This window comes from Lissotriton helveticus, chromosome 2_1 (genome assembly GCF_964261635.1).
Source record: "Lissotriton helveticus chromosome 2_1, aLisHel1.1, whole genome shotgun sequence".
NCBI classification, from domain to species: domain Eukaryota; kingdom Metazoa; phylum Chordata; class Amphibia; order Caudata; family Salamandridae; genus Lissotriton; species Lissotriton helveticus.
In genome coordinates this window covers 1066308888-1066336303 of record NC_136059.1, presented here as the reverse complement: position 1 = coordinate 1066336303, position 27416 = coordinate 1066308888, and the positions used below count along the sequence as shown (strand labels likewise).

Here is a 27416-nt window from a genome sequence, read left to right as displayed (position 1 = left end):
ACAGCCATGGATAAGATAACTGACATGATCACCAAGTGGCTGCGGCTTCCCCTCTCCATGGCGGGAAGGACATCCTGATCAAGATGGTATTGCTGCCGAAGCTTCTGTACCTTTTCATTAATTTACCAGATCACTGAGGAAGCTTCTTCTTTAGTACACTTAGATCTCAGCTTATGAGGCTCATATGGGGCGGGAAACAGGCATGACTCAATTTGGATACGCTGATGCTGCCATATCACCAGGTGGGGGTATGATGTACCGAATTTTGAATTTTATTATTATTGCGCACAGGCCCACTTTGCGACATACTGGTTCCACCCGCCACCCTTCATGCCTCATCTAGCGGTCGAAGATGGCTACATGGCTCCGACACTCCAGTCAGTCTATCTTTTCACTGCAGTGAGGAAGCGCGAACGGGACCCGTATACTGTAGACTGTACCATAATGGCATGGCAGCGGATAGCTCGCAAGCTAGAGACCCCTATGTTCTTCTCTCCCAAAATGCCCCTGTCGCGAAATCCCTTGTTGCAGGCTACATGTAAGGGGATCTGCCGAAAGATGCTAGAAGGCCTCAAGTACTACACCTGGGGAGACCTTTACATAGGGGGGCAGTTCCGCTCCAAAGAACAGTTTTTTGGAACACGTACACCAACGATAATGGACACATTTCTATACACTTGTCTCCAGCAAAGTATAAAGGCCGTCACCCCTGCTTTTCCTGAAGAGCCAAACACGCTAGCTCCCTTGCACGCCTTCCTACAGGCAAAACCCCGTCGACATGCCATATCCCTCCTATATAAACATACGCAGAACGCACCATCATCTCACCCTGTTAGGACCAGACAAGAATGGGATATGGATCTGGATGCTCCATTAACAGATGATCAATGGGAGCTTAGCTGCACGCAGACAGCAGCCATTACTAGCAACGGTAGGTTACGCCTTCAATCAATCAATCACTGCATTTCTAAAGCGCGCTACCTACCCGTGAGGGTCTCAAGGCGCTGGGGGGAAGGGGGAGGGAGCGCTATGCCTTATTCATTTTACATTTTTGCACCGGTTATACCACACACCGGCTAAACTTTATAGATTCCATCTCCGAGACAATGATAAGTGTGCGAGATTTGGATGGGAGGGGGCGGACTTCCTGCGTCTGGCGTGGAGTTGCCCCCTGGTGGCAGACTTTTGGACACAGACGTTCAACGGATTCTCTGTCATGATAGGTGTCCAGTTGACGCCATGCCCACTTGTAGCCCTCTTGGGGTTGGCACAGGTCATCAATACAGTACATAAAAAGTTCCTGGCAATGGGGTTGCTTTTATCAAAACGACAAGTAGCATGTCGTTGGGGGAGAGGCCGCGCTCCCAAGTTCAAAAGCTGGATTCACACAATGGCCACTTGGCAAGAACATATGCATTACTATGCAGAACTTCTACCCACTAAGTCACGCCCGAAAGACATTTGGGGCCTGCTTACCTATCTGCTTGTGCAGGAGGCGAGTCGCGTGGGAGAGGACGAAAATGTTGATTTGAGGGTGGGTGTGATGCTGGGCCCGAGACCCGGTCCCCAACCTCACAGGTGGGATCTTCTAGGATATAACTCAGTACAGTGATAATGCTGGGGGAATATAGCTATAGCTTGGAAGCGTTAAGGTCCTCCTTGCCATACTCATTGGGGCTGGAGTGGAGGCTATAGGTTTGAAGCTCCGCTATAGCTGGGATATTTTAGTAATTTGTATCGCCAAGACCTCGTATATAATGCTTTGCGTTGTTGCCTGCACCATATGCTGACATGCTGTTCTGATAAAGGTTGGATTGTAATACAAAATTTCTCGAATAGTATTAAAGTTACTTGGGAGGGGAAGTTAATGTTATATATATATATATATATATATATATATATATATATACGGGATGGTGTCATACACATATATAACAATGTGACATTGGATATGTTGGCTTATTATTGCACTGATGTACCGTACAATTTCTCAATATAGGATTTAGAAACTTTAAAAAAAAAAAAGCCTGACTACTAGTGCCAAGCTACCAAGGGGGTAAGCAGGGTTTATTTAGGAGTGTAAGACCCTAACCCTGACTAGGAAGAAGTGTACCTACTTGGACAAGGGCGCAAGCCATTGCCAATTAGAGCCACCCATTTCGAACAATAAAACATTAATTTCCCTTCAAAATAGAAACATAAGAATAAAACAAAAATAAGAAAGAAAAAGGACCAAAAACATTACAGATATGGTTCTCCCATATTGCATACAAAATCTGCCATCCACTTAGGTTTAGTTCGCACTCTAAAACGCCCATCTGAACATACTGTGTTTATGACCTTTTCCTTACTCACACGCTAATTCTCAGCCTCTTTGCTTTCGCTATTAAGGTCACTGCTGGATTTAATACCAATACCAGTATTAGAGGAATCAATCAATTGCATTGTAGAGACCGCTGGCCTCTGAATTCTTCCTATTTTCCTCCAGCCTCACATTAGCAGAATTATTCACCTTTTCAGGACCACCATTGTTGACTTCTGGGTCAATCATGCTTTCACTCCTTACATTTATTGCTTGACCCTCTCCTCTGGAATGTTCATGAACGTCCTCTCCTACATTTCCATGATCAATATCCAAATCAGATCCACTAGAGGATACAGAAGAACACTCACCAGATCGTCCAAACCTTTGTGTACACACCATGTTCTCCTTTCAAAATGGCAATTCTTTTTAGGTTCCAAACCTTACCATCAATAACGCAAACAGAATTGCGTAACACTTTTGTTACTTGCAGAGGTTCTGAAAAGTGACTCCTTTCCTAACTTTCCAAGAAAACTTCACTTTTACCCACATACCTCCACTGATTTTTAGCTCTTTTGAACCCCTTTTCTCATCAAAAGAACGTTTATGTTCCAGGTATTTACTGATTATCTTGTTCCTTACAATTTCCATAGAAACTTGGCATTCATCACATAGAATTAACCGTTCTAGATTGCATTTGGTTCTAGCATTTCTACCATGCATTACTTTAAAATGTGTCACACCTAACGCATCATGAACAGTTGTTCTGTATGTCCATACAGATTTGTGAACTTGATTCTCCCAGTCCATGCCATTCTTGGTTGCCATTTGTATGCTTCCCTTCAAAACTCTGTTAAATGTCTCAATCACTCCGTTCCCACTGGGATTGTAAAGAGAAGTAGTTCTATGTTTAATGCTCAATTTTTCAAAATAACTTCTAGCAGTGTTGGATTTAAATTGTACACCATTATCCCCGATTAGTAGCACCTGCAACCTTTCATTCACAAAAACCATATCCATGAATTAAGCCCTCATGAATTAAGCCCTTCCATGGAATTAACATTCTCAACAATCTTGATCATTGGCTACCTTGAAAAAACATCAATCATAGCAATCATGTACCTGGAAGGTGACCCAACAGGTCCCATAATATCTATAGCTTCAGAATGCTAAGGTTTCTCAGGAATCAGAGGTGTGTTCGCACAGGTTTGCCCTAAGCGTTTTAAGCAATTTGTTAGAATTAGTACATAATCTGCAGTTCCTCACAAGCCTTTCCACGTCCATATCAATCCCCGTCCACCAATACCACTTTTTGATCCTTTGCTTAATTTTACAACACCAAAATGCCCCTCGTGACAGAGTCAAATTATGACTTCTGAAAGACAAAGGGGGAATTGCTAGAAGGTCATCAGCTTCAGCAGCATTAAAATCTCTGCACTGGTTACCGTTGCACAAAAGAATTCTTTTTAAACTGCTCCTTACCGTTTTTAAATCCATGCAAAACACAGGGCCCCACTACTTTGCAAATCGCTTTAAGCGTTACAATCCCCCGCGCTGCTTGAGATCCTCTGGGACAAATCTTGTCATGATCCCCAGATTCAAATACAAGACTAAAGGTGGGAAATCTTTTACTGTCCTGGCAGCCAAGGCCTGGAACAACCTGCCAGTCAACCTTAGACTTATCGAAAATGAGAACAGTTTCAGAAAACTCCTTAAGACATGGGTCTACCAACAATCAGACACCTCTGTATTGGCTGCCATCTAGCTATCATCTAGTTATTATCTCTCATCACATCCCACTTTTCAGTTATCCTCCGCAGCTTGCTTAGCGCCATGATGCTCCCTTGGGAGCGAACGTCAGCGCTTTATAAGTACACATAAATATCAAAATAAAAATATCAAATTGCTCTTTCACCTCTGAAGACAGTTCGATTATTTACAGATAATTCTTCTTTAGCCTCTCAAAAAGGTCTCATTTGATCTCCCAAACCAGACTTTTTTGGCCAACCCATTCTTATTGATTTACTAATTTGTTGCATATTTTTATCCTCTAAAAAACATTTTCTCCAACAGTCTTAACACTCTGAGAGCTTCTTGATCACATAAAAGTGCCACACTTAAATCGTCCCTCTCATTTTTCTCACATTCTTGCATTTCAGTAGGCATACGAGAAAGGAAATATGCTAACACATTACTCTTCCCAGGAACATACACCACATTGTATATGAATTTTTGGAGGTGCATGGACATTCTTTTTTTTTTTTTTTTTTTTTAAACCTTTATTGTACCTTTAAAGTTCACACAGCTGTTGGCCTACAACCCGTTGGGCCGGCCGCCATCACATTCTTAAAGGTACCAAACAAAAGGGTAAAGCCTGATATTGAATGCGATTCTCATGCAGTACTTATTACCATTTTGAATTTAAGAAAAGAAAAAAGGGTACATTACTAGCGATACTCTGCTGATCAATAAAGGTTTTTCTTGTTTTCTATTTTTTAACCAAAACAACGACAAAAAACATAAGGAATCACATTGCGGTCGTCATTTTTGGTTATTGTTCGCATCATCCGAGTCAAGAAGCGCCCCACCAGTGCACACCTATACTAATCCCCTCCATTATCATACACAATCACGATGATAGGAGTAGTTGGGCTCTCCTGGATGTAGCTCCCCAGTTTCCCTCTCTTCCAGGTCCCTGCAGTACTCCATCTAAAACCTAGGTCTATCCTGTGCCCCGCGGTCACCATTCATTTTGGAGGTCAGCGGATTCTATTAGTCCTCTTCCCCCTCCTCATCCGACATTATTTGATCGTCCTCCAGTAAGGGATCACAGATCTCCCCTCTATAGACATTCCACGGAGTCCAAATTTTATTCCATTTCCCCGGACAGGCCCTACTAGAGTACACTACCCTCTCCGTCACCATCACCCTGTCCATGTTTAAGCACCATTGTGATTTCGTTGGGACTTCCGCCGCCCCCCAACGCTGCGCGATGTCTCGCTTGGCTAATATCATACCTAAAGTAGCCCAGAGTCGACCGTGTCTGGACAGATCATTGGGGTCCCATGCGTTAAGCAAGCATTTTCGTGGCTCGGGAACTAGGGAGGTCTCTAGTGTCTGTGATATAGTGCGCATTATCCGCCTCCAGTATTCCTGGATACGTGGGCAGTCCCATAACGTGTGGAAGAACGTGCCCTCCTCCCCACACCCGCGGAGGCAGTAAGCATGTTGTGCTCTATGTATGCGGTGCAGTGTCGTCCTTGTGTAATATACCCTATGTAAAACTTTCAGTTGTACGAGTCTTAATCTTGCGGAGATACCCACTTCCTTTGGTGACGCCGTCGCCTCATTCCACTCATGTTCGTCCATTTCATTTATGTCACCCTCCCATTTCTCTTTCAATGGAATCATTGGGTCCGGCAAGTTGTTGAGTAATTTACGATATGTAAGTGATGTCGCATGCTCAATCATGAAGTCCGTGAGGAGGCGATCCTCAAGCGGGGACGATTCCGGCACTTCCGTATCGGGGGGGATGGCAGCGAGCAGTGCGTGCCTTATCTGGACATATCTGTATGACTCCCTCACTCCCATGTCGTATAACTCCCTCAGTCTGACAAATGGAACCACCTCTCCCCTCTCCCACAGGTCGCCTACCGTTGATATCCCTATAGCGTCCCATTGTGAGAAGCCTCTGCTGTTTCTCAGGTTTCCCAGGGCTCGAGAGTCCCATAGTGGTGTAAGCTTGGTTATTCTCCCCTTCCAGCCTAGTGCCGCTGTCGCTGTATGCCATAGCGCTGCAGTAAGCCTAGTGGGTCCCTCCAGTCGACGTACTCTTCTTTGATCATACAGTGGGGCCAACATGCTAGTAGCGCCGATTTGCGCCCTATCAGCCATGAATGCCGGGTCATTTTGCGGAGCATGGATCCATTGGTTAATGGGTTTCAATTGTGCCGCCCAATAGTACAATTTCAAATTAGGCAACGCAATTCCGCCATCAAACCAGTCCCTATGTAGTTTGGCCTGCGCGACGCGTGCCGGGAGGTTCCCCCACAAAAGACTTGACACCGATGCCGCTATCTTCCTGAAGTATCTCGGTGCCACCGGGTATGGCGTGTTCTCAAGTACATATAAAAAGCGGGGCAAAGGCTTAATTTTGTAGAGCGCAGCCTTTCCTAGCAGCGTCAGAGGCAGCCCCGTCCAAAACTTAACGTCCTGCTGAAGTCGCTCCATGGGAGGCGTCAGATTTTTACACAGAAATTCCGTGGGGTCCCTTGTAACGTGGATACCCAAGTATTTAAGGGAGGAGCCAGCTGCCCTTAGCGGGCATTCCGCGCTCAATGCCGGGGCAGGACCCTTCAGAACATACAGCTCCGATTTGTTCCAATTTAACGTGTAACCCGATACTTTTCCATGGCTATCACAGAGGGTCAGGAGCGCCGGCACCCCATGGGCACCCCATGTTCTGGGTCTGTCGTCCGCGTAGAGGGAGAGCCGGTCCTCCCAGCCCTCCGCCCAGCGCAGTCCTTTCAGCAGCGGTGTTGTTCTTATCAAGGTAGCTAGTGGTTCCAATGCAATCGCAAAGAGCAATGGTGAGAGGGGGCACCCCTGACGGGTACCCCTCCCCAGAGGAAATGGTCGCGAGATGTGCCCGTTTGCCACCACCTGTGCAACCGGGTCAGCGTAGAGTAGCCTAACCCATGCGATAAACTTCGATCCAAAGCCCAGACGGGTTAGGACCTCGAATAGATAGTTCCATTCTACTAGATCGAAGGCCATCTTTGCATCAAGAGCCAGTATAACCGCTTGGTCAGGGATTGATTCCGCCTTCGCCAGCACCCCGTGTAATCGGCGCAAATTCAGCGCCGTATTCCTGTGAGGCATAAATCCAGATTGGTCTGGGTGTATGAGGCCGGGCAGATGCGGCACAAGTCGGGCAGCAAGGAGTTTGGCCAGGATCTTAACTTCAGCGTTTAGTAAGGAGATAGGGCGGTATGAGGAACATTCCTCTGGCGGTTTCCCCGGTTTGGGGACCGCTACTATGGTGGCCAGTCTCTGATCCGGTGGAAGCATGCCCTTCTCCAAACACTCCATGTACATCGCCAGTAGGTGTTTACCCAACCCCTCCGGTACTGTCTGATACCATTCTATAGGAATGCCGTTTGGCCCGGGCGCCTTGCCGGGCTGCAGTGCACGTATAGCCAAGTGGATCTCTTCCGTAGTTATGTCTGCATCTAACTCAGCAGCAGCCTCTGGACGTAGGGTCTGGACCCCGATCGGCTCCAATGCCGCCCTAGCCATTTCTGTTGTTACCTCCCGCTCCGGGGTGTACACCTCTTCGAAGTGCACCGCGAGTGCCTCTACTATCCGTTCCGGGCTAGTGTGTACCTCTCCTAGTTTGTCCCTCACGCGCTGTATACCTCTGGAACTCCCCCCCCTCTTGTCCAGCCATGCCAACATCCTACCCGCCTTGTCCCCTACCTCATAAATCCTGTTCTGTGTGTCAGTTATGTGTCCCTTAACTTGGTTACGAACGTGGTCCGAGTACAGTTGTTGTTGGAGGTGTAGTGCATGCGATGTGTCTGGAGTGGGGTGTGTTTCATGTGCTGTTGTCATATCTCGCAGTGTCAATTCCAGTCTAGTGAGCTCGTCAGCTTTCTCCGTTTTGTAACCGGTGATCGAGTTTATGGCTTGTCCCCTTAGTACCGTCTTGTATGCTTCCCATAGGACCTCTGAGGAGCGTACCGAGGCAGTATTTTCCGTGAAATAGTGTATTGTCGTCGTTTTGAGGGCTCTCCTAACCTGAGGGACCTTGAAGTATGCAGCATGTATGGGGTATATTCGTTTGCGGGACTTCTCCTGAGTGGAAACTGTTAGGGTGATTGGGGAGTGATCTGATATTACCCTCGGATGAATATCTATGGTGTCCACGTGTTGTATACCATCCCCCAGTGCTAAAAAGTAGTCGATTCTCGACAGGCTACCATGGACGGTGGAGTGGTATGTGTATTGCCTAGCCTGAGGGTGGGCATGCCGCCATATATCGATTAGACCCTTGGCTGTCAGAAAACGTTGGAAGCGGGATGGTCCTCCCGTGGGCACTGTCGTCGGGAATCTATCCATCTGCGTATCTATAGTGGCATTAAAGTCCCCCCCAAGAATGACATCCCCTTCAGGAAGGGTCAGTAAAAATTCTGCTAGTGCCGGGAGCTGCACTGAGTGGAGCGCCGGGGGGATGTATACAGAAACTAGGTTCAGGAGCCTCCCCTCCCACTGTCCATGCAGGGCTGCGAAACACCCCTGTCCATCTGTCTTGGTGCTTAGTGGAATGAAGTGGGAGGATTTCTGGATTAAAATGCCGGTCCCCCGCGACCCTGACGTAAATTCTGAGTGGACTAACATTTTGTACCCTCTCCTGTCCATGGCTTTGGATGCCCCACCCGTTAAGTGTGTCTCCTGCAGGAGTGCCAGGACAGGCCTCTGCCTCTTCAGTGCGGCCAGTACCAGTCCACGTTTCACCTTATCCCCCAGGCCTCTTACATTCCAAGTTAAGATTCGCAGAGGGGAACCCTGGGAGCGTGGCTCTACCCCCTCCGTTCTACGTGTCGGGTCGTCCGCCATATGCAGTTATGTCATTTGCGTGCCCATCATGATCCGTGACCTGAAAGCTACGTCTCTTCCCCTCGGCTAAGTGGTGCAGATGTAGAACATCATATCTCGACCTTACGCAAAACAATCCCCCCTCTCTCCCCCCTCCCTGCCCCCCTGCTTAACGGACTTTCAACTGCCCGCCTCCCCAACTGAGCAGAGTGCTTAACCCATCCCAAAACCAGAGTACTTGCGTGTTGGGGGAGAGCGTCTCCCCGGGCAGGCGGCATCCCTGCTCACATCCGGGCTACCCAGGCCAGCGTCCAGCCGCGACTGTAAAAGACTTAGTTCAACTAGCAAAAGACAGCGGTCATTTGTGCCCCATTCATTCTCCTCCATCGGCCTCAGTGAGTTCTTGTGTCGGGAATCTTCCCGCGCCTCCTCTGCCAGATATCTGCGACCCGGGCCGGCTGTCGTCTCGGTGTCCATGGTTCGTTCTGCGAGTTCCGCGTGGAGGTCCCACGGTGTGCCATCCCTCAAGCCAGTCCCTGGCCGCATCGGGGGTGTCGAAGAACCAAACCTTTTTGTCGGCCACTACCCGAAGTCGGGCCGGAAAGAGCATTGAGTAGGGCAGTTCTTTGTCACGCAACGTCTTTTTAACCTCGAGAAAAGTCCTCCTTCACCGCGATACCTCAGCCGTGTAGTCTGGGAAAAAGGATACTTTAGAGTTCTGAACTTGGATGGCAGGCGCCACTCTAGCCGCCTGCAAAATGGCGTCACGGTCCCGAAAGTTGAAGAGTCTCGCCAATATCGGTCTCGGCGGGCCTCCCGTTTTTGGCTTCCCACCTGGCACTCTGTGGGCCCTTTCCACTGAGAAGAAATGTGAGAGACCTTTGGGTTGGAGTTGGTTTTTGATCATATCTTCCAAGTAGAGGTCCATAGCTCCTGTGGTTTCAGACTCCTGCACTCCCAAAATTCGGACGTTGTTCCTCCGGGAGCGCCCTTCCTGATCGTCCAGCTTCTCTCTGAGCGTCTTGTTGTCTGCTTGCAATTTTCCCATTTCTATTTGCAACTCTGACACATCTTCGACTAAGGACTTGGTCACAACTTCTACTTGCTTCACTCTTTCGTTCATCTTCTGGAGGTCTGCGCGTATAAGGGTTACTTCGGTCGCCGTCGCCCCCACCGTCGCTTGCACCTGAGCCAACGCTGCCAGGACATCCTCCAGCGTGGCTTTCTTCACCCCTTCGGCCTCCGCTGTTCTCCCCGTAGACTTACGTTGTTCCGTTAGGAGGGGAGTCTGTTTGTCGTAGGCGAATTTATCAAGCTTGGCTTGCGTGGAGTTGTGTTTGGGGCCCCTGCGCGCCATGTTGCACGTCCTAGGAGGTCACTCGTCCTTAAGGGGCGTGCTCAACAGGAGATGGGAGACTATTTGCTTCTTCTGGTCGATTTCTACTTGATTCCTGCATTGCTCCACTGTCCTCTCGAGTCCACCCCTATGTGTTGGGTGTCACCAGCCTCCCCTCGCGTGTGCACGGTAGCCGTGGTCAATGTCCCTTCGGGCAGGGCCCCTCACAAGGTGTCAGTCCCCGGGGTGGCTGTACTCCCCCTACAGCGCGGCCAGCGTGGTGCACCCTGTCCGCTGCTCCTCAGTGTGGTCCGGGGGCCAGTGGCCTATTGTTTAAAAGGGGGGCGGGGGGGGGGGGGGGGAGACCTCCCTCCCTCCTCTCGCCCATCGTAGTACCCCCGTAAGCCAACACAGATGTCGAAGGTCTTGCACGTCGCCTGTGCCTGTTCACGCACTGCGGGCCGATCCTCCGTTTGCCCAGAGCGTACTTCCCCAGATCCCCTGATCCGCTATCCTGCGGCCAGGCGCCTCCGCGTTTCCTTCAGTAGGAGAGGGGGCGCCTGCGTTCGGGCAGCTCAGTGCACTCCAGGCGCCAGTCTATATGCAGCTGTCGACGTGCTCTGGTGCTCGACGGGGGGGGGCGCAGATAGTGTTTTTTAACCCCCGTGCCCAGTGATTGCGCACAACAGGGTCTCCAGCACAGGGGTACAGTACTTGCACTCTCGGGTTGATCCTCCCGGATACGCCACTACCTCGCAAGATGGCGGTTCCTGCCCCTTTGTCGCTGCGTCTACCACTTCGCCCCTTCGCTGTCTCCCGTGGCGCCTCTTCAACAGATCGGCCCACCGCCGGCCTCTCCGGAGGATCTCGAGCCCCTCGGGCTTTGTGGTGGTATCCGCCGATGGTCCCCCGCATCCGGCGATCGGCGCCCGCCGAAGCCTCACTTCCGCCCGGGCTCAGTCTTCACTTTACGCCGCTGCGCGATGGAGGATACTAGGCCCCTCCCTTCGCGCCCCCGTCTCGCTGGGTGCCGGGGCGCCACTGTCCCTAAACCGCTCCTCCTGCTGTCGCTCGGTCGCCGGACCCAGTGTGCCTCGTCTGGGTGATAAAATTGCCGGATGTAACCTGCGGATTTATGCAGGATGCCGCCTTACATCGGGAGCCTCCCTGGGTTGCTGCCGCCATCGTTGGCCGCTAGCCACGCCCCCTGCATGGACATTCTTGCATTTCTAGCAGATGCATTAAAAAAGTATTTTGGCGGTCAAAAGTCTTACAAGAGGTTTGTGATCCATCCGAAATATAGACTGTTTATCCCAAACAAAAGAGCACAAATGTTCCAAACCCCAAATACATGCTACAGTTTCTTTCTCAATAACAGAGAACTTCTCCTCTGCGGGGGGGGGGGGGGGGAGCATGTGGTGCATACTCCATTATAAACTTTTTTCTCTTCACAATCAATATGGGATAACACCCTTCCAAGCCCCTTATTGCTCGCATTAACTGTAATGAAATTTTTAAGATCTATGGGGCGTTAAAAATTGTCTCGACTGCTCGCATATCCTGTTTTCACTTCCCGATTATATTTCTTAGAGGGCCTGTATCCTCCTACATGGCTTGTTCCACGTAAAACTCGCTTTATTGTATGACACTGGATCCTTTCTTCCTGCTGTAAGAATGTGCCCTCTCACGTCCTGCTATATAGTGGTTAAGTTTGCAAATAAATCCTGCAGTGATATATTGACTGGGTGGGTACTGACTGGCGCAGAATGAAGTATAGTGTTTCTGTATCCTGCCTACAATGTTCAACGCACAAATCCTAACTATTGCTGCTCCTTTAGTTGATATTATGTCGTATGGCTCGCCCTTTCGGTTGTCTGGTCTGAATGTATGACGCCTCTTTAAATTTATAAAATGAAACCTACGTTATTCTTCATATGTCTGCTGCTAATACACCGTAGCGCTCTTATTTTTAGCTTTACCGCATAGTAAGACGACCTGGAATGTTGTTGATTGCCATAGCGGCCGGCCCGTAGTGGTTGTAGGCAGACGCTGTGTACTATGCACAAGATAAATAAAGGTTTTCAAAACAAAAATAATAATTGTCTCGACTATTTTGGGTTCAGTAGCTATACCTTCACCACACAGTATATATCCTAAATAAGTCACAGACGTAACTGCAAACCTACACTTAGAACGATCCACAGTTAGTCCATTCTTTTCCAGCACTTATAAAACATCTAAGGATTTGTCATTTTGCAATTTGCACTTACCAAACACTAAATTATTGTCTTGGAAACATCTTACAGTCAAGTGTTTTACAAAAAGACAAAAATAATGATTCTCTGAAAGATTGCAGCAGCAGAAGTCAATTCAAAACGTAGCCTTTTGTATTGGAAACAACTCATGGTTGTAATAAATGCAGTAATAGGTTTGCTCTCTTCCTTTACACAAATCTAGTGGTATGCAGCGGAAAGGTCTATCGTAGAGAACCAATTAGCACCTTTCACTAAAGTAAGCATTTCTGATATTTTAAGCAATGGAAATTTATCCACTACAATATTGCTATTGACATGACACAAATCAATGCAAAGTCTGATTTTACCATTATTACATCTTGCAATAACAGCCAGAGAAATCAATTCCTTAGAGTCAATGTGCTCAATGCTATTTGCCTCAACCAATTTTCTAGTTCTTTCTCTACTTCTTCCCTGAGGAGTACAGGTATATTCCTTACTTGTGTGTTTTATGACAAAATACATTCTTTAAAATTAACTCATGTTCAAAATCTGTTAACATCCCACATTTTCCACTGAAAACTTGAGAAATTTCTTGAGCACTTCTGCTCCTACATTTTCCCCTTCATCAATAACCAATACAGGTTCAGGACTGTTGTGATTAAGAATTATATGTAGATCACGTTGATCTCTCCAACCCAGAACTGAGGGACCAATTTTTCACAATATATGGTTTACCAATGGATTCTCTATTCTTAAACCTGAGACCTAAGGTCCTAAATCCTATTAGATCAGTTTTTCACCAGAAAATCCTTCAGGATTGATATCAGGTTTAAGCACATTACTGCCCAACTCTCCTACAAACTTGGAATTCCAGACTTCTTCATTAACTATGGTGAATGGCGAACCTGTATATCCACACCACCAATGGTCATCATGCACACAGGTTCTCGTCACCAACAATATTATTGTTGATGTTCAAAAAAAAAAAAGACTTATTGAACTTTACTGCTAATGTCACAATGCATCTTTTCCTCGACTATGGTGTCCTCCTCACTGGATGTACATTCACCTACACACTCGACCCTAGAATCCTTCTTTTTCCTGCAAACTTTTGCAAAATGTACATTCATACCACAAGCTGAACATCATTGTTTAAGTGCTGTACAAAACTTACTTGAAGCTAAATGTGAAGCACTGTCACATCAGTAACATCTGAAACCAGCTTTGTTATAAGACTTATCCTGCCCTTTTTTAGGTTTCGCCTGGCGTCTACTGCGCAGCAGTGTCGCGCAGGCGAAATCTTTTGTTTAGCAGTACGGAGCTTTCTCCCGCCTCTCTCTTCCATTGGCTAGCTCCATAAATGGAGGCTAGCCATTGGAAGAGAGATCTGTCCATAATTGTCCGAGCAGATTCGTGGGCGTTCCGCTGATTTTTTCTCTCTCCGCCCCTTTTACAACGTCATGAGGCGGTGGGCGGATGTTTTTTTTAGGTTTCGTAACCTGGCGAGGGGCGAAGCCACTCCCAGATCGAAATCTGTTGTTTCTAATAGTGAGGTTAGGACAGCCTCTGTTTCCAATTGGCTAGCTCCATAAATGGAGGCTAGCCATTGGGAGGCAGAGGCTGTCAATCGCGCTTTCTCACGAAAACGCGATTCGGGGGCGTTTCTGGTGCTTTTTTTAAGCCCCGCCCCTTTGTCCCGGGCCGCGCTGCGATTGGCTGCCGGCCCGGGACACCCCCGTGACGTCATTCCCGGGCCGCGCTGTGATTGGCTGCCGGCCGGGAAACCCCCGTGACGTCAGCCAATCACAGCGCGGCCCGGGACCTGACTTGTTTCTTTGTGTTTTGACTGAGTCTCGGCACGTCCTAGGTGAGGCACTTGTTCCAGCGTGTTGCGTAGTCCGAAGACATCGCACGTGCGTCGGTCCGAGTCTCTGTTAGGCTGACTGAAGATGCGGTGTCTGGTTAGCGAGGCTCTGAGGGAGCGAGTTGCAGAAGAGTGGACGGTCGTCCTCGGAAGAAGTAACGCGAGGCGCTTTCAGCACCGCGAGACACCGAGCGGCGCTCAGCTGGCACCTCGACGGTGGAGCGAGAGCGAAGGACCGAGGCTGTGGATCAGTGTTTTCTGACTTAACGTTTTGGACTCGATTCATTCAGGTGGGATGCTCGTCTCCTGGCAGGGCTGACGCAGCCTTTCTTCCTTCCAGGATCAGACCGCGATCGCAATTGAGAGTGAAACTCGAGTATGTTTATCAGGCGCATGTGGACTAACTGGTTGGTGTGCTGGTTACGGAATTGGTAATTCTGAGAATCGATCCTTTTGTTGAACTTAATGTGTATGCATTTCTTCGTGCTTCCAACTTGCTCCCTCTGTCGGAAGACCCAACGACCATGAGCATGCGAACGGGCTTTACTACGCCAAAATTGTACAGTTTATAGGATGTCGGCGAGTAGAATTTAGAAGCCCAGTCGGGTCCATAATAAGTCCTTCACCAACCATATCATTTCACACAGAGTGGCGCGAGTAAAGAAGCCGGGAGAGATATGTGTTATTGGACAGAAACACTGGATCACTAAAACAATGTTCGGGTTTTTATCTGAAGCGCGGGTCGCGGAGTTTGTTTTACGGCTCTGCTCTGGAAAATGTGCCATGGTAGAGATAGCTTGGTGAACTGCGCTTATCCCTGCGTTCGTCTTCCAACTACAAGTTCTCAGCCTAAATGTCCTCCTCATGTTTCTTCTCACTAGTATGGGTGCGCGGTGACTCCCTCCGGCTGGAGGTGTTCCTAGTTGCTGGGGAGAAGGAATGACCCCCTGGTGACCACTTTGCTGTTGCTTTTCGCTCCTGCATCTCCTTGGGAGATATGAAGTCACAACCTATGCAGGGGACACAAAACCCTCCCCCCGCACAACACTTCTTCCCACCCACAAAGACCGCACACGTCGAGAAGAGGTGGTCCGCAGACCCCATCACTGCTTGTGAATTGGAGAAAACTGGAGTTTGAAGCTGAATTTTTTTTTTTTTAAACACTGTGATCCTGTGCAATTCACTTATTTCCCTGCGCCGCTGCTCGTGTGTTCACCAACATAATCTTTTAAACACAGCCTGTACACCAGGATTAGGCGCTATGCAACACACACCCAGACCCTTTCCAATTACCTCCAGTCAGCAGACATTTCGTAAAAACGCTTTCCTTTTTACCCCCTCCCACAACTGAAACGTTGCGATGTCCGGTATTTCAACAAATATTCGCTCCACATTTCATTAAAAACAAACATAGTTTATATTTAACTACAAGGTGTGTGCTCCATATCGCCCAGACATTTAATATCAAGTGCCTTCAACGCTGACAACATGCTGCAGTCGGAATCTATGCACTTTAACACCAGTTACCCCTTCCCGAATTCTAACATCATAGATGCAAATAACCCCCCCTCGGCTGGAGGGTCCCCCGTTCACCCCACGTGTCCAGTACAAATATACACCTTTACATACGGGACTCGACACCTACATCAATTATAACAATTTCAAGAGAAAATGAAGTTTAGACCCGACGTCTAATGGGAAGTGAACTTGATCACAGCGGTGAAAAGTTGAAATACGAGCACTTTGGAGGTATGAGCACTTTGTTGCTGTACCCACAGATTAGTTCTCACCTGCAGCCCTCCCCCCACCCCCTTGCACACGTGCTTGTACACAGGGTATGCTTGGCACTGCACGTAGCGCAAGAGGCAGCAATAACTTCAAGCTGTCACAAGATCACACAGCGCGCAGAGGGGACGCGGGGACTGGCGGCGCCGTCTCTTACCTGCAGCAGGCACATGGACGGAGGCAACAGAGCGCTTTACAGGAGTACAGGTACCAAACTATGATAGCAGGCGCATGGCCCGGAGGCATCAGGGTGCTTTACAGGAGTACAGGTACCAAACAATTATAACAGGCACATGGACGGAAGCATCAGAGCGCTTTACAGGAGTACAGGCACCAAACTATGATAACAGGCACATGGACGGAGGCAACAGAGCGCTTTACGGGAGTACAGGTGCCAAACTATGATAGCAGGCGCATGGACGGAGGCAACAGAGCGCTTTACAGGAGTACAGGAACCAAACTATGATAGCAGGCGCATGGACGGAGGCAACAGAGCGCTTTACAGGAGTACAGGTACCAAACTATGATAGCAGGCGCATGGACGGAGGCAACAGAGCGCTTTACAGGAGTACAGGTACCAAACTATGATAGCAGGCGCATGGACGGAGGCATCAGGACGCTTTACAGGAGTACAGGTACCAAACTATGCTTGGCAAGTGCAGTGACAAGAAGTTGAGGACCCCGTGGGTGGCACGGCACCTGCAGAAGTGGTGTCCAATTGTATTTGTGTAGCGCTTGCAAGCAGCCAGGATCTTTCACTCATTGGTGCAGGCGCTTGTCTGTGTTCAGCGTCACCTTCAGGACTGGTGCTTAGGTCCTGCCTTGGGGATCTAAGCGCTCTTCCCATGGTTTCAGATATCAGCATTTTCATGGTATGGCTTCTTGGGTGCGCCTGTGGTGTTTTATGGTACATGCTTTCCGATCCCAATCGGGTCGTTTGTTCTGGTTCGCTGGTGTTCGGCTTCCGGCTTCACTTATGTTTCTGTAATGTCATGTGTCTTCCTTTCTGAGTGCCTGTGGGCAGTGGCAGAAAGGTCCATTATCCATGACTGATGTTCGGTTTGTTATGGCATTGTTAGGGCCTGATGTAGCTGGTCTTATCCTCTCATTCTGTGGTTTGCGCGGTTGACCCCAATGTATGCTCTACTAGCACTGGTAGCCTCTTCTGACCCTACTTCTTGTTTCTAGGCTCGAATTGCGCCCTCATTTTCTATTGTTGTCTGTTGCGACATGTGTGCTGTGTTTTTGGCCTTCTAATGTTCCGGTTGCATTCTGGCACTTTTGGCCGGTATTTGTGATCATACTCCATCGCTTTAGGTGGCGTCTATGCCTTTCAGGAGGCTGTCTTTTCTGCTGTCCTTTCCACTGGTGTCACTCAGAGACTTCTTGGCACTATTCGCTCTTCATCGATTCGCTCGGTCTGACTTTGTTTCTTCTGGGTTGCTGCAATATAGGTGCTGTGGGCCCTTTGCCCGCAGTGTCAAAGCTGCCCTGTGCACAGTCCTCCGCCACCCATTGGGAGCTGTCCATGTTTAGAAAACTGCAATTTAATGAATGAATTGGTATCACAGACTATGAGGTAGTCTGCACGCTCACAAGGACACCATTTCCAAAAAACACAAGATTATCACCATCTTTTTGACAAAAAGCACAATATACTTAATTCCACTTTATTTGCCCAACCCTATTAATTACTGAATCAATAACCTAAGATTCGGGCATATTGCTTAAATGTGCATTTTATTTTATAAACAATCACTGCTATACTATTCGTCTGAGGTTGTATCAGTCCTCTGTGGCATTTTAAGCATTCTTTCATTCAAAGGCACTATCCGGTGTCTTTAGACCTCCCTGCAGCCAAGTCTCAATGAGGATATCTCTTCATTCTCCTGTTTTTTCCATCCTAGATAATCCCTGTTTCCACACTGAAGCTTTTCAGGATTAGTAACACAAAGGGGATTATCTTCAACATGATATCACTTTACCACGGCGGCTACATGCAACGTGGAGCCCGAGTAAAAGGAACGTACTGGGTGACCAGTTGAAGCCCATGTCTGTCTGTTTCACTTCCTGTCGAGCAGTCTAGAATACCCTGTGATGAGCCATCAGGCCCAGTACCGTATAGTGGGGCACCTCCTTTAATCCTATATCCAAGGAAGTGATGTGGTAGAACTGATTTTCCCACATGCGAAGATGTCTGTCTCCCGAGGTGGTACAGAAGGTGAGTGACTGCAGAGTGCTAGGGAGTGCAGAGTGACTGCAGAGTGCTAGGGAGTGCAGAGTGACTGCAGAGTGACTAGGGAGTGCAGAGTGACTGCAAAGTGACTGCAGAGTGACTAGGGAGTGCAGAGTTACTAGGGAGTGCAGAGTTACTAGGGAGTGCAGAGTTACTAGGGAGTGCAGAGTTACTAGGGAGTGCAGAGTTACTAGGGAGTGCAGAGTGCTAGGGAGTGCAGAGTGCTAGGGAGTGCAGAGTGCTAGGGAGTGCAGAGTGCTAGGGAGTGCAGAGTGCTAGGGAGTGCAGAGTGCTAGGGAGTGCAGAGTGCTAGGGAGTGCAGAGTGACTAGGGAGTGCAGAGTGACTAGGGAGTGCTAGGGAGTGCAGAGTGACTAGGGAGTGCTAGGGAGTGCAGAGTGACTAGGGAGTGCTAGGGAGTGCAGAGTGACTAGGGAGTGCTAGGGAGTGCAGAGTGACTAGGGAGTGCTAGGGAGTGCAGAGTGACTGCAGAGTGACTAGGGAGTGCAGAGTTACTAGGGAGTGCAGAGTTACTAGGGAGTGCAGAGTTACTAGGGAGTGCAGAGTGCTAGGGAGTGCAGAGTGACTAGGGAGTGCTAGGGAGTGCAGAGTGACTAGGGAGTGTTAGGGAGTGCAGAGTGACTAGGGAGTGCAGAGTGCTAGGGAGTGCAGAGTGCTAGGGAGTGCAGAGTGCTAGGGAGTGCTAGGGAGTGCAGAGTGACTAGGGAGTGCTAGGGAGTGCAGAGTGCTAGGGAGTGACTAGGGAGTGCAGAGTGACTAGGGAGTGCAGAGTGACTAGGGAGTGCTAGGGAGTGCAGAGTGACTAGGGAGTACAGAGTGCTAGGGAGTGCTAGGGAGTGCAGAGTGCTAGGGAGTGCAGAGTGACTAGGGAGTGCTAGGGAGTGCAGAGTGCTAGGGAGTGCAGAGTACTAGGGAGTGCTAGGGAGTGCAGAGTGACTAGGGAGTGCAGAGTGACTAGGGAGTGCAGAGTGACTAGGGAGTGCAGAGTGCTAGGGAGTGCAGAGTGCTAGGGAGTGCTAGGGAGTGCAGAGTGACTAGGGAGTGCAGAGTGACTAGGGAGTGCTAGGGAGTGCAGAGTGCTAGGGAGTGCTAGGGAGTGCAGAGTGACTAGGGAGTGCAGAGTGACTAGGGAGTGCAGAGTGACTAGGGAGTGCAGAGTGACTAGGGAGTGCAGAGTGACTAGGGAGTGCAGAGTGACTAGGGAGTGCAAGGGAGTGCAGAGTGCTAGGGAGTGCAGAGTGACTAGGGAGTGCAGAGTGACTAGGGAGTGCAGAGTGCTAGGGAGTGCAGAGTACTAGGGAGTGCTAGGGGGTGCAGAGTGACTAGGGAGTGCTAGGGAGTGCTAGGGAGTGCAGAGTGCTAGGGAGTGCAGAGTGACTAGGGAGTGCTAGGGAGTGCAGAGTGACTAGGGAGTGCAGAGTGACTAGGGAGTGCAGAGTGACTAGGGAGTGCAGAGTGACTAGGGAGTTCAGAGTGACTAGGGAGTGCAGAGTGACTAGGGAGGGCTAGGGAGTGCAGAGTGACTAGGGAGTGCTATGGAGGGCTAGGGACTACAGAGTGACTGCAGAGATTAAGCTAATGGCAATGTAAATGACAATGCCATTTATTGATCTGTTTTCAAAACCAACACATAAATACAAATTTTGTAATTTACAATGCCAATAGGTCTAACTTTTCCAAAGGCGAAACCATTGCATTGTAAATGCTTGTTTTTCTAGGCATGTTTGGCCATTTCTAACGTGTGTTTTGCAGTGGTGGGTTGCGCGATTTAAGTTGCCGGGATGTATTTCTTTATTTACGAGCAGGTAAGCAGCATTTTGTTATAATTTTCTTTTTACGTCCTGTCCTCCGTTTCCCCTTTCCCGCAGCCCTCCTCCTTTACGCTCTTGCCTCGCCTCCCCCCCGCTCTCGCCTCCCCCCTTCCCTCTGCCCACAGCTCTCCTCCCCGCAGCTCTTCTCCGTCCCGCTCTCGCTTCGCCCCCACCCCCTTCCCTCTGCCGCAGCTCTTCTCCGCCCCGGTGCGCGATTTAAGTTGCCGGGATGTATTTACTCTGCGCACGCTGCCCCGAGCATGGCCTCCGGGCTTGCCCTGGCTTCGAAGACTGTATCCGGCCCGGCCCCGCCAGCCTCCTTGTTTCTGTGTGTTTTGACCGGGACAGTGATGAAAAGGAGGCAGGAGCCTGCCGCAGTCACCAGCCGCCGAAGCCCCGCGGGACATGAGAGCTTCAGCCCTCTGGACACCACCATTCTGAGGCCACGGGAGTCATGAAGAGGTTCACCAGGTGAGCGAAGGAGCATGCTAACTGGTAGGGGACGCCGTCTTCTGGGGGCACCGGGAGGCTCTTTGTACCGAGGCATAATTGAGTGTCATTGCTGTTCTCGATTTGGAACGTGATTTGACGAGCCATGACCGTGGAAACTACTCTCCCCGAAAATTATGCCGATATTGTGAACAATGTGGACTTCTTGATTTTAATAACTGATGTAAAACGAATAGGTAATGTTATTCTTTTGGTGCTGTGGCATTTCTGAAGTAGCGTCCAAACCTGGGCCTGTGGTGTTCCTGGATCCAAAGCACAGTGGTATGCAGTAGTGTACGAGGTTGTTATTCCTCCACTATAGTTGTATGCCGTCTTCTTCCCAGTTCAGTGGTATTTGTCCCTCGCAGTTACAATTGCAGCCTCTCTTGTGTAGTCAGGACATAATGTTTCTACTTCTGACGTTTCATTTAGCTATTTAAGGTATTCTGGAAGTTGTTTTCGTTTGAGTGGCAGGCCGGATACCACTGGTTTGTTCAGAATAGCCAAGCACTGGAAACATGGATGTGCTTGCTTCCCTGCCCCCTGGCTGTGCTTGCTTTCCTGCCCCCTGGCTGTGCTTGCTTCCCTGCCCCCTGGCTGTGCTTGCTCCCCCGCCCTCTGGCTGTGCTTGCTCCCCCGCCCCCTGGTTCTCCTGCCACCTGGCTGTGTTTGCTTCCCTGCCACCTGGCTGTGCTTGCTTCCCTGCCCCTTGGCTGTGCTTGCTTCCCTGCCCCTTGGCTGTGCTTGCTTCCCTGCCCCCTGGCTGTGCTTGCTTCCCTGCCCCCTGGCTGTGCTTGCTTCCCTGCCCCCTGGCTGTGCTTGCTTCCCTGCCCCCTGGCTGTGCTTGCTCTATGGGTGTGTGTGTGGCTCTGGGTGGGTGTGTGAAGCTCTGGGTGGGCGGGTGTGTGTGAAGCTCTGGGTGGGCGGGTGTGTGTGAAGCTCTGGGTGGGCGGGTGTGTGTGTGGCTCTGGGTGTGTGTGGCTCTGGGGGGGGGGGGGGGGTGTGTGTGTGTGTGTGTCTGGCTCTGGGTGTGTGTGTGGCTGGCTCTGGGTGTGTGTGTGTGGCTGGCTCTGGGTGTGTGTGTGTGGCTGGCTCTGGGGGTGTGTGTGTGGCTGGCTCTGGGGGTGTGTGTGTGGCTGGCTCTGGGGGTGTGTGTGTGGCTGGCTCTGGGGGTGTGTGTGTGGCTGGCTCTGGGGGTGGGTGCCTGTGGCTGGCTCTGGGTGCCTGTGGCTGGCTCTGGGTGCCTGTGGCTGGCTCTGGGTGCCTGTGGCTGGCTCTGGGTGCCTGTGGCTGGCTCTGGGTGCCTGTGGCTGGCTCTGGGTGCCTGTGGCTGGCTCTGGCTGGCTCTGGGTGCGTGTGGCTGGCTCTGGGTGCGTGTGGCTGGCTCTGGGTGTGTGTGGCTGGCTCTGGGTGTGTGTGGCTGGCTCTGGGTGTGTGTGTGGTAGTAATTGCTGTCTGCTGAGCTCGGCCAGTAGGGTACAATAGGTCTCACATTTGTGAGAGATTAAGCTATTGGCAATGTAAATGACAATGCCATTTATTTATCTGTTTTCAAAACCAACACATAAATAAAAATGTTGTCATTTACAATGCCAATAGCTCTAACTTTTGCAAAGGCGAAACCGTTGCATTGTAAATGCTTGTTGTTAAGGTCATGTACCCAAAAACGATCTTTCTTAAGTTTGTTAAAATTTCTGTATTTTTTTTTACTTTCCCAATTACTTCTTCATTAAATAATTTGTTTTCCGCTTTCAAAGCTTTGGCACTGCGGCTAGAAAGCTCTGCTTTCCTTACGATTGACAAAATATCATCCAAAGCAGCATCACTGTTGACAGTCTCTAATGGATTGCTGGCACGCAAGCATGCATGGCAATTTGATCTCGTATGAATTGCTCTTGCAGATGATCAAATTTGCAATCATCAGCTAATTTTTCAAGTGCTGATACATATTCATCAATGGGCTCACTAAGTTCCTGTTTTCTTTGAAAAAATGTAAACCTTAAAATACCAACACACACTTTGGGAGCAAAATGTTTATCAAGTTCACATGAATCATTCTCAACCATTTGAATCCTCGCTCCCAGTAAATGTTTCCAGTTGTTCAAAAACTTGTAACCCTTCTGGCCCCACAAAATGTAGAAAGTGTTTCTTTTAGGTTTCAATTCAATTCAAAAAACCTTTATTTCGGTAAAAAATTTACCATATAAGACATATAAGACATACATTTTAAAACTGTAGTTTTTTTTTAGAAAAGGGTTTTACAGTATAAAATATAAGAATCGAACAGTAGCACAAACCCAGTTTACACTGCAGTGTCTTAAAAACAATAGAATCAATTGCCATCCCTAAGGCATTTCCTTCTGATACTCCAGATAGCACCCAAGTATTTGGCCACTGCAAACACAATATAATCAGTCAGATTGTTTTTCAAAACTCTAAAAGCAGCCAAACACTTCACAAATCCCAGATTTCTGCATAGTGGGACTATCCATTGTATACGAGTCTCTCGATAAGCGGGACAAAAAAAGAGAATGTGGAGTTCGGATTCATCAGAGGATCTGCACGCTGGGCAAATACTAATTGCATCCTTGCTCCATTTGCTTGTAAGTGATGGAATGGGGAGGGACCCATGTCTCCACTGCAGGTATAATTTCCTGAGCAGGGGAGGGTGGATTTTGTCTAGAGTTAGTTCAAAGTTATAGGTGGCCTTGAAGGACATAAAGGAATCTGTCAATGACCCAGGTTTTAGTTCGTTAAGGAGCGACAATGATTTACTATTGTGATATGCCTTGGCTAGTACCTTTTTGGAAATAAATTGGCAAGTTGCCAAGGGGTCGGACCACATTTTGGAGAGTCCCAGACCCTCCAGTTCCAGTTTAATAAATTTAGGTTTCATTTTTCCATCTTCGTCAATAGTGTCTAAAAAGTTTAGAAAGTACGACTTCCACTCACTCCATTTCATACATGGATTAGCACATGCTGGACAAAATGCTTGCGGAGGCTGAATAGCAACATTTTGGCTTGCCATGGTATGATGGAATTTAAATTTTCTCCACAATCCCATCCATTGTCGCCAGTGTGAAAAGCTTCCCTTCAAAGGTTGCAGGAAACTTGGAGCACATTCAGAAAGGCATTTATTCCATGACAAGGTGGTATCATCCAGCAGCAATGGTTGACAAGTAGCTGTGTCTTTCGCAACTGTCAACTGTCCTCTAACATTCTATTACATCATTGCCCACCAACATTCCATGACATGAAAGCTGCAGCCATCACAGACAGTTTCATTTCACTTAATATATTTATATCACACTCCGGTAAAATTAAACCCTTGTAAGCACCAGCACTGGGTACTAAATGTATTAAGTAATATGTTTGAATTTGATTCACTTCGAAGCTGCTCAAGACTAAAATTACAAAGGCAAATCCATAAAATAATTATGAAAACTTGCAGTCACGCAAAACTCTGGAACGTTCAGCTATTCTACAGGGACTAGCTATAGCACATCTTGAAAGATTACGACATGAAAGGCTTCTAGCTTGTCAGAAGTACAAACAAAGAGCACGGCTGATAAGACACTACTCTCTGATGACTGCCCCCTAAATTCACCTCTTACTGCACACTGAAGCTTTTACTGTGGCAAAAGGCACATTTCCTTAAAATGGTGGGGGAAGTCTGCCCCCAAATCGGCATGACCGAACTATGAAGCACTGACATGACTGGGACAAGACAGTGATTAATTTAAGACAATCTAATGGGTCCATGTTCATACAGCCTTACGTTGCTGCAAAGCGTGAATAACAAGGTACTTGCATCTGTTTTTGTAATACAAACCAAGTGAAAATAAAAATCACAAAAAAAACCTACCTTGGATTTTAAACTCCCTTTAGATTGATAATGGCAAACGCAAACGTGCAAAATATATGTGTGTGTGCTTTATTCCCTCGTTAAGTAACCCAGTAAGTCAGATGAAAACCAATGTGTGCACCCACACTAAATGATATTTGTACTGGGGTGTTTTTCCACAGAATTATTATCGATCAGGTTTTGCAATAGGGGGCGTTCAACTTAGCAGAACATCAAAAAGTAATAAACTGCTTTATTTGTAAATCCGTTCTTCAAACTTCCATAGTTAAACAATGTTATCACAAACATAAACACTGACCATTGTTACGATTACACATATTCGAGACTAAAAAATTAGATGTCTAATCGCCTGGGCAAAACGGTAACCAATAACAAAAACAATAACACCTCCTCGCAGTACATTTGATGAATGAGACAAAAAAACAACATACTGTGAACATATTGCTTTAGAAAGAAGACATGGTCATGCATTTTAAAGCACATAACTGTACGGTCCATTGAGTCTTTACACGCGGAGTTGCTATGCGATTACAATGTAATAACATTAATAGCCCTCTCACCGTGTGACACATTAAACAAACAATTATAACTGTAAAAAGTGTCTTCTGCGGAGATCGTAAAGTGTGCGATGGAAGGGGCGGAATGAAAGCAAATGTGCAATATTTGGCGGTCGTCTCCGCCTACCATTTGAACAAGGGTTCGCTATGATTTTACTACTTCTAGGCGCGTGGAACAGTGATGCGTCTGGGATTGTTCATCTGAGCGGATCTGAGAGTTAGCCGGGTTCACATTTCTTGAAAAAAAAGCCGCACGCGTCTGGCGTGTGGTGAGACGAGCAGATGTTTTCATCGAATGGGCGGAGCAGTCTGTAGCTTTGGGAGGTGTCAGAGGAGGAACGCACCTGAGAGAGTTACTGACAGAAGTAACAGTGCCCAGCAAGAGGCAACCTCCCTCCAAAAGTGGCTGTGGGGCCGGCCAAGTGAGTACCAAACACAACAGCTGGAAATCTCAGAACAAGGCGCCGAGGGGACCACTCAACTCACATGGGGTAGCATACTCCACCAGAGCACCAGACTATGAACAAGATAAAAAGAACCGATAACCCAACACTATCAAGGAGGGGGGCGGGGTTAACACCGACCACAAAACAACGTACCTTATTACCTAGGTGCTCTGAGGAAATGACTCCTTTAAACCAGTGTTGTGTTAGGACTATTTGTGGGAGGGCGATCGTCATACTGGTAGTATGCACGACGCTACTGAGAGGATAACAAAGTCTGGAGGCAGCGAAGAGCACCTGGAGAACCCCAAAGGTGCGAGTGGAGCAAAAATTAAAGGGAGTGCAAACATCAAGTTACACCGAAGGTACACTCTTCTCCCCCCATTCCCATTGGCAAAGAGACACCATCAATTAACACCTGCTGGGAGACACCGTGGCAGGTCTAACTCATTCTATCACCTCCCTCCTCACGAACAAGTACCTGTCTTATGGTCGAAATGTTCAGGCTTCCCCTCTTCTACTGTCAGGAGGCACAGCTGTACCCCAAGACTGCGCAATGACACTTCCGGTCTCCGACGTCCCTCGACGAAGCACAACACCGAGTCGCAGGTACTCTCCGGACCTGATACGGGGACCAATTCTGGCCCCCTTGGCGACGCCCACTGCGCACGCGTCACGCCCTCTCGGCCTCTGCTTCCCCTAGTGGAACGAGCAGAACACTGCCTAGAAGAGGCATGGACATAGAAAGAGGCTTAAATACCTAGAGATTCTAAAATCGGAAGGCCACCGCCATTTTCAAAGTATTCTGCATGCCGATAAAAGCCTAAGAAAGTAAACAAAAAAAATGTTTTAATGTGAAACTACCGGCAAGATTAGTATACACAAAGAGTGACTGCTAATAGTTTTGCGTCAACGTGCTCTCTTTTCAACTTCTGTAAATATATAAAAATAGACACGCAGATACATGTTTGGTTTTGTTATAAAAATACTGACTTCAAATATTGGTGACTAACAATGGTGGAAATACTACTTAATACGTAAAGAGGTTAACTTTATGGATCGCCGTGTACTGCTTCGTTTGTTAGATGGGTGCCTCCTTGCTTAGGGACTAAGGAAGAATCCAATTGCCGGGTGCGTTTCCAGTCACACCAGCGTTTCCCTTATAAACGTAACGTTCTTGTTTGAAGTCTGTTCAGAGTGGACGTACGTAGAGGCCACCATGTACAGCCCCTGGGGCAGGATGGATTAATTGGACAAAGGGGTAAGAATGAAGACACATGACGTTTTGTCAGTTGTGAGAACCTATACCACGGCCATCTTGCACTGGTGTATTCAGCGATGAAAGTTGATAGGGTGAAGTCGTCTGGGGGCCGTAACAATTGACCCTGTACAATGCGTCCTGGGTGCTATGAAGCCTCTCAAAAGCTTTGCGAAAAACATTGGCCAAACACTATGATCTGCTTGCCTGAACAAAAACGTGGCCAATTCGTAGTCTGCCAACGAGCACATATGTCCTTTATTTACGTACAAATCAGCTGTTCAAGTGCGTGCTATGACTGTCAAGCCAATGTGCATGCACGGCCCAACCCATCTTCACCAGACACACCCCTTCGCCACATGGTAATGTAAACAGAGTAACGTGGATTGTCAAAATCTAAATTTAAAGCTCCAATAAGGATGGAGCAGACAGCTGGAAAAAAAGAGGAATAAAATAGTTTTTATCCATGATCAAAGCGCTGAATACAGACAAGACTACGAAGGAAGATAGCAGTATGATTCTCAGAGTTTAGAGCTTGTGTAAGTGAGCTTATGATGAAGCCTTCTTTTTCTTATAATCAGAGCATGGTGGGTGCGAAATGAAGCGCTTTTTAAAT

At 48.2% G+C, this 27416-nt stretch overlaps 1 protein-coding gene across 3 annotated transcripts in view; it reads right to left on the bottom strand.

Moving 5' to 3' along the window:
• LOC144818446 (lysine-specific demethylase 4C-like) overlaps positions 1–26230 on the bottom strand; it is a 1795190-nt gene extending 1768960 nt beyond the window's left edge. For all 3 annotated transcript variants that reach the window (XM_078675868.1, XM_078675869.1, XM_078675870.1), the window contains exon 1: positions 26024–26230. The gene's annotated coding sequence lies outside the window, so the exon portion shown is untranslated. The remainder of the gene's footprint in view (positions 1–26023) is intronic.
• Positions 26231–27416: the final 1186 nt, after the last annotated feature.